Source organism: Gobio gobio (assembly GCF_949357685.1).
Source record: "Gobio gobio genome assembly, chromosome: 1".
Lineage (NCBI taxonomy): Eukaryota > Metazoa > Chordata > Actinopteri > Cypriniformes > Gobionidae > Gobio > Gobio gobio.
Window position 1 is genome coordinate 8057700 of NC_137097.1, and position 7243 is coordinate 8064942.

The following is a 7243-nucleotide window of genomic DNA, read 5'->3' on the forward strand; positions in this document are numbered from 1 at the left end:
ATTTCATGCTCAAAATCACACATCGTAAACTAAACTCCAACACTGATTTTCAAAATACAATAATTCACTAAAACAATACACTATTGTAGCAACTCCAATTATTTATGAACAATAGTATTAAAACCCAGGGGGCGCCAGGTTGATGCAATCATGGTGGGTACAAGTCAACTGGAGGTTTAAAATTACTAATAATGAGGGAAATAAAATTACGCAGCATGAGGGACAACCTGATTTTCACTGGCATCGCTGATTCACCCACTGACGAACCCGAGAAAGCAGTCAAGGATTTTATGGTTAAACAGCTCAAACTTCCAACAGAAACTGTCAACAACATCACTTTTCACCGTGTTCACCGTTTAGGAAAAATACTCAGTAACACCACCTGACCCCGCCCAATCATTGTTAAATTTGAACATTTTAAACAAAAAGAATTGGTTCATCGGCAAGGCAAACAGTTAAAGGACACTCACTACAGACTTAACAACCAGTTTCCACAAGAAATCATCCATAGACGTAAACAGCTAATCCCCATCCGCAAGCAAATGTTGAAAGAAGGCAAAAGAGCAATACTTACTGTGGGCAAATTGTACATTGATGGACAGTTATTCAAAGACAAGGACATCACCCCCTGGCTCTACTAGAACCCCCCCCCCCCCCCCCCCCACATCATTTCTTGTATCTATAATATAATGCACTTATGTCTCGATGTACTGTAAGTATGCACCTCAGTCACCTATGTTTTTTTTCAAATGTTGTGTTTTTTGTTTTATGTGCTTTGCTGTAAATGCTTATGTTTATATATTGCTATCATGTCCTACTGTTCTGTTTTTTTATGTACAGCACAATTCATTTACATATATATGTCAGTATAGAAATATTAGCTCAATATGCAACTCAAATTCATAATCTGAAACATCCGTGGCGTTAGCTCTCAGACAAAAAAAAAATATAAACTTCTCAACTATTTGGATAATCTACAGGCAGATATATGTTTACTACAAGAAACACACCTTGCAGATTCAAAACAAAACACCCTAAGATCAGCACAATTCACTCACTCATTTTCAGCCACTTATAATTCAAAACAAAGAGGAGTATGTATCCTGATAAGCAAAAAAATAAAATTTGTTCATAATACAATAATTTCAGACCCAGAAGGACGCTCTATTATCATAAACATAACAATTAACAATAACCCGGTAACAATTGCCAGCATCTACAGCCCAAATTCAGATAACCCTGCCTTTTTCCCACACCTTTTTTTCTTCCCTTTCCAATTTTTCTAACGGCCTGGTAATTATAGGAGGCGATTTTAACACCGTAATTGACCCATCACTTGACAGATCCGCAAGTAATAAAAGACACTGGCAATCCACTGACACAATAATACAGTCCATGAGAGATTTTGGTCTTGGTGATGGTTGGAGGCTACAGCATCCAACTGATAGAGAATATACATTTTACTCGCCAGTTCATCATAGCTACTCCCGCATAGACTTTTTCCTAACTAGCAATTCAATTATACCAAATATCTCTGAGCACAAAATCCACTCCATCAGCATCAGTGACCATGCTCCAGTAACATTCATATGGAATCCAACTAATTTACATAAACACATCAGTAGATGGCGCTTTAACTTATCACTCCTCAAAGACCCAGAGTTTGACAGTTATCTTAAAAAAGAGTGGACACCCTTCCTAGAAATAAACGACTCACCAAAGTTATCAGCTTCATTACTTTGGGAAACAAGCAAAGCAGTATTACGAGGTAAAATCATTTCATTCTCCGTCCATAAAAAGAAAATAGAAAAACAAGAAGAAATCAGACTAGAAAATAAAATAAAAGAACTTGAAATATTACATGCAAATAACCAGACAGAAGTAATATATAATGAATTAAGAAAACAAAAATTCCTGCTAAACGAAATCATAAATAAAAAAACTCAATTTCTAATTCATAGACTCCGTCAAGAAACCTACCATCATAGCAACAAATCCAGTAAATATTTGGCCAATCAGATTAAAAGAAACAGAGAAAAAGTAACAATTGCAACTATTAAGGACTCAGCAGGGAAGCCTACCAACTCTCCACAAGAAATAAATACAATATTTCAAAACTACTATGCCAAACTTTATTAATCTGATAATAACACAAGACAAGCTGATATTGATTCTTTTTTCAATAATATTCAACTCCCAAAACTTAACACCGAACAAATCAGCGCACTGGATAAACCAATCATAGGAAAAGAACTCCATATCACCCTGAGTCGAATGCCTAACAATAAAGCACCAGGTCCTGATGGCTTCCCTGCTGAATTCTATAAACATTTCTGGTCCATTTTATCTCCATTATTCATTAGAGCAATAACAGAAATAAAAGAAAATTTAAGATTACCAGTGCACATGAACACAGCCACTATTTCACTTATCCCTAAACCTAATAAAGATCAAACCCTTCCGTCAAACTACCGTCCTATATCTCATCAACGTAGACATCAAAATAATCAGTAAAGTTCTTGCATATAGAATTGAAAAAATTATCCCGTTCATAATCCACCCGGATCAGACTGGTTTTATTAAAGGTAGGCAGGCATCCAACAACACACACGCAGATTATACAATTTAATCCATTATTCATCACTACAATAGTAAAATACTATTATTGAAGTCACTTTAGATGCAGAAAAAGCTTTTGACAGAGTCAATTGGAACTTTTTATTCACCACATTACAAAAATGTGGCTTTGGTGAGTTGTTTATTAATTGGGTTAAAATTTTATACACAGCACCTTCTGCCATAGTCACGACCAATGGAATAACATCACAAAGCTTCACACTGCACAGGGGGACTAGGCAAGGATGCCCACTCTCTCCTTCTTTATTTACCAACTTCATTGAACCCTTAGCAGCAGCCATCCGTCAGAACCCACTCATCAGAGGAATCCACACGCCCCAAACACATCATAAAATTAGTTTATATGCTGATGACATTTTACTCTTTTTGCAAAATCCTCAATCATCTCTGCAAGTTTACCATTACTCACTAGCAAACCAACTTCAATACATATATAAATGGACTCACCCCACTCAATCAGACAATATATGGCTAGACATAGAACAATCACTCTGCGAAAACGTGCACATATCAGACATCCCATTTCTTAGTCAGTCCATTAAACACCACCCATGTTTCAAAGCATTGACAATAGCCTCTACTCTGACAGCCCGGTGGAAATATCACCACATCACAAACTCAAATCAGGCCCCATCAAAACTCACCCCACTCTGGAATAACCCTGATTTCACATGTAACAAAAAAACGTCTCGGTTACGTATGTAACCCTCGTTCCCTGAAGGAGGGAACGGAGACGTACATCGGAACTGACCGACGAATTGGGATCTGATCTCAGAGACCAATCTACTTCGAGTGTGTTAAAAACGAGATAATGGAGATTGGCATGCGATTCACGCATTCCACGCACCGCGGGTATAAATAAGGAAGTGGAATGCTTGATCATTGCTTTTTTTTTCTGCTGAGGAGCCGAACTAGTGACTCGGCCCCCTAGCGGAAGCACAGCACCTGGCGACGGGACGTACGTCTCCGTTCCCTCCTTCAGGGAACGAGGGTTACATACGTAACCAAGACGTTCCCTTTCAGTCGGAAATTGTCAGAATTGGGATCCCTACCAAAACGCCAGGGCGCTGGCCCTTCCAGCGTCCTGCTTGAGCGCACTGGACCGTCTTAGATGGTACGGAAGTCAGGGCTCCAAGCAGGGAGGTCAGTCACTGCTGTTTCTGCAAGACCCACCCAGTGTGACTATTGGACAACGCTGGGAAGCGTGCCCGTCTCGGGAGATGGTACGCTGCGGAGCCACGTCCTTCAGTGGAAGGATTGGTGGCGGAATACACATAAGGACTAACCTGTCATAGTAGTGCAACATATGGCAGTCTCTGGGGTGGTTCCAGCCTGGTTCCAGGGGGGAGAGAACACGTCCAGAGACGACAGAGCGGGCTCTGTCAAGGGAAAGACACGGGGCTAGCCGAGTTGGGTAGCTGGTACAGTGGAAGAATACACATATGGGGTAGCCGTGAGGGGACCGCTACATATGGAACCCAGCCTTCACACACGTTCACAAATATACGGGTGCAGGCCTGGCGTCAGGCGGCCGCAACGTCTGGCACCGGAGGGGTGACGGAGGAGCTCGACAGGGTTAGCCGTTTCCGGGGAACACAACTGGAGACAATAGACGCACGTATCCGGCCCAGAGGGCGGGAGTGGCGTTGCAAGCCGACACTTAGAACGGGCACTTAGGGGCGAGGATGCGGGAAGATACCGGCTCTACACGGAGGCTATAGAATCTAGCGAACGTGTTAGGCGTCGCCCAGCCCACAGCTCTACATATACAGGGAGTGCAGAATTATTAGGCACGTTGATTTTCTGATCATATTTTTTTTCCAGGCACATTTGACCAATTCCAAACCACAGTAATCCTAATAACTACTATTGATTTAGTATTTAATAATGTATAAGTGATATATAATTGTTCATGAAGGCTGGAAATGAAAATCACCTTATATTCAGGTGTGCAGAATTATTAGGCATGTTTTCTTTTACAGATAAATTGAGCCAAAAAAGAGATTTAACTCAGACTGAAAAGTCAAAAAGTATTAAATGCCCATGAGAAGGATGCAATACTAATGCAATACTAGACATTGCAGTTAAGGCATGACCATTGGACAGTGAAATGCTCGTTGGGTCAGCAGGATCTGACAAAAACATGTGGCGGAGAAAAGACACCTGTTAACTGCAAAAGAATTAAGAATTAAGGTGAAGAATTAAGGGTGAAACCATCAGGAACCCTTTAGTCTCCAGCGCCACCATTTTCCAAAGCTGCAACCTACCTGGAGTCTCCAGAAGTGCAAGGTGTCAGGATCTCAGAGACTTCAGTTAGGTAAAGAATCCTAAAAAATGACCCCCACTAGATAAGAATCACAAGCTGAAGTGTTGTAAAATACATGAAGAAGGTTTTTTTATAGGCTTTATGGACAGATAGGTTGAGAGTGACTCTTGAAGGACCAGCACCACATCCTCTAGTACCACTGTTTGAAGAATTCATCTTCCAGAATCTGGCAGTACGTTTTGGGAGTTCATTTTAGTCCATCTCTGCAAAACGGACTTCAGGATGGACTAAAATGAACTCCCAAAACGTACTGCCAGATTCTGGAAGATGAATTCTTCAAACAGTGGTACTAGAGGATGTGGTGCTGGTCCTTCAAGAGTCATTCTCAACCTATAAAACCTATAAAGCCTATAAAAAAGCAGGCTTCATGTATTTTACAACACTTCAGCTTATGATTCTTATTTAGTGGGGGTCATTTTTTAGGATTCTTTACCTAACTGAAGTCTCTGAGATCCTGACACCTTGCACTTCTAGAGACTCCAGGTAGGTTGCAGCTTTGGAAAATGGTGGCGCTGGAGACTAAAGGGTTCCTGATGGTTTCACCCGTAATTCTTCACCTTAATTCTTAATTCTTTTGCAGTTAACAGGTGTCTTTTCTCCGCCACATGTTTTTGTCTGACCCTGCTGACCCAACGAGCATTTCACTGTCCAATGGTCACGCCTTAACTGCAATGTCTAGTATTGCATTAGTATTGCATCCTTCTCATGGGCATTTAATACTTTTTGACTTTTCAGTCTGAGTTAAATCTCTTTTTTGGCTCAATTTATCTGTAAAAGAAAACATGCCTAATAATTCTGCACACCTGAATATAAGGTGTTTTTCATTTCCAGCCTTCATGAACAATTATATATCACTTATACATTATTAAATACTAAATCAATAGTAGTTATTAGGATTACTGTGGTTTGGAATTGGTCAAATGTGCCTGGAAAAAAAATATGATCAGAAAATCAACGTGCCTAATAATTCTGCACTCCCTGTATGTGTCAGCGAGGCGCCTTGAGCCAGCGCACAGGAAGAAGCAACACTCCTTGTTGAGTGTGTTTGCAATCCGAACGGGCAAGGCACGTCTTGGGACTGGTAAGCCAAGACGATAGCAACCACTATCCAGTGGGCTAACCTCTGCTTGGAGACAGCCTTTCCCTTCTGCTGGCCTCCGTAACAGACGAAGAGTTGCTCTGAGGTCCGAAAGCTTTGAGTCCGGTCGACGTAAGCGCGAAGAGCGCGGATGGGACAACAAAGCCTGGGCTGGGTCTGCCTCCTCCGAAGGCAGCGCTTGCAGGTTCACTACCTGGTCCCGGAAGGGAGTGGTAGGAACTTTGGGCACGTATCCAGGCCGGGGTCTCAGGACAACGTGAGAGTTGGCCGGCCCGAATTCTAGGCACGATTCGTTGACCGAAAGTGCATGCAGGTCCCCTACCCTCTTGATGGAGGCCAATGCCGTCAGAAGCACTGTCTTCATTGACAGGATTTTAAGCTCCACAGACTGCAAAGGCTCAAAGGGAGGGCTCTGAAGTGCTCTGAGCACTAGAGCCAAGTCCCAAGAGGGTAACGAGTTTGGGCGAGGAGGATTTAGCCTCCTCGCACCTCTGAAGAACCTGACGATTAGGTCGTGCTTTCCCAAGGACTTACCTTCGACTGCGTCGTGATACACCGCTATTGCTGCGACGTACACTTTGAGGGTGGAGGGAGACAGCCTTCGCTCCAGCCCGTCTTGCAGGAAAGAAAGCACAACACTAACCAAACACCTTCGGGGGTCTTCCCGGTGGGAAGAGCACCATTCAACGAACAGGTTCCACTTCAAAGCGTAGATGCGCCTCGTAGAGGGGGCTCTAGCAGAAGAGATGGTGTCCACCACTGCCTGTGGTAGACCACCTAGAACCTCCGCGTCCCGTCCAGGGACCAGACATGGAGTTTCCAGAGGTCTGGACGCGGGTGCCATAGAGTGCCCCGTCCCTGAGAAAGAAGGTCCCTCCTCAGGGGAATCGGCCAAGGAGGGGCTGTCGCGAGGAGAGTTAGTTCTGGGAACCAGGTCCGGTTGGGCCAGTAGGGCGCAACTAACAAGACCTGCTCCTCGTCCTCCCTGACCTTGCACAGGGTCTGTGTGTTACGACCGCTCGTAGTCGCAACCATATAGGAAAACCCAAAACGGCAGATCGATATAATGAATGTAATTTTATTCCACAATTCTAGGGGGTTCACAACTTTATATAAATGTTTAAGCAGTCGTGAGATCTTCCAACACTCCTAGCAGACGCATGATTCCTCATCGCGAGGTA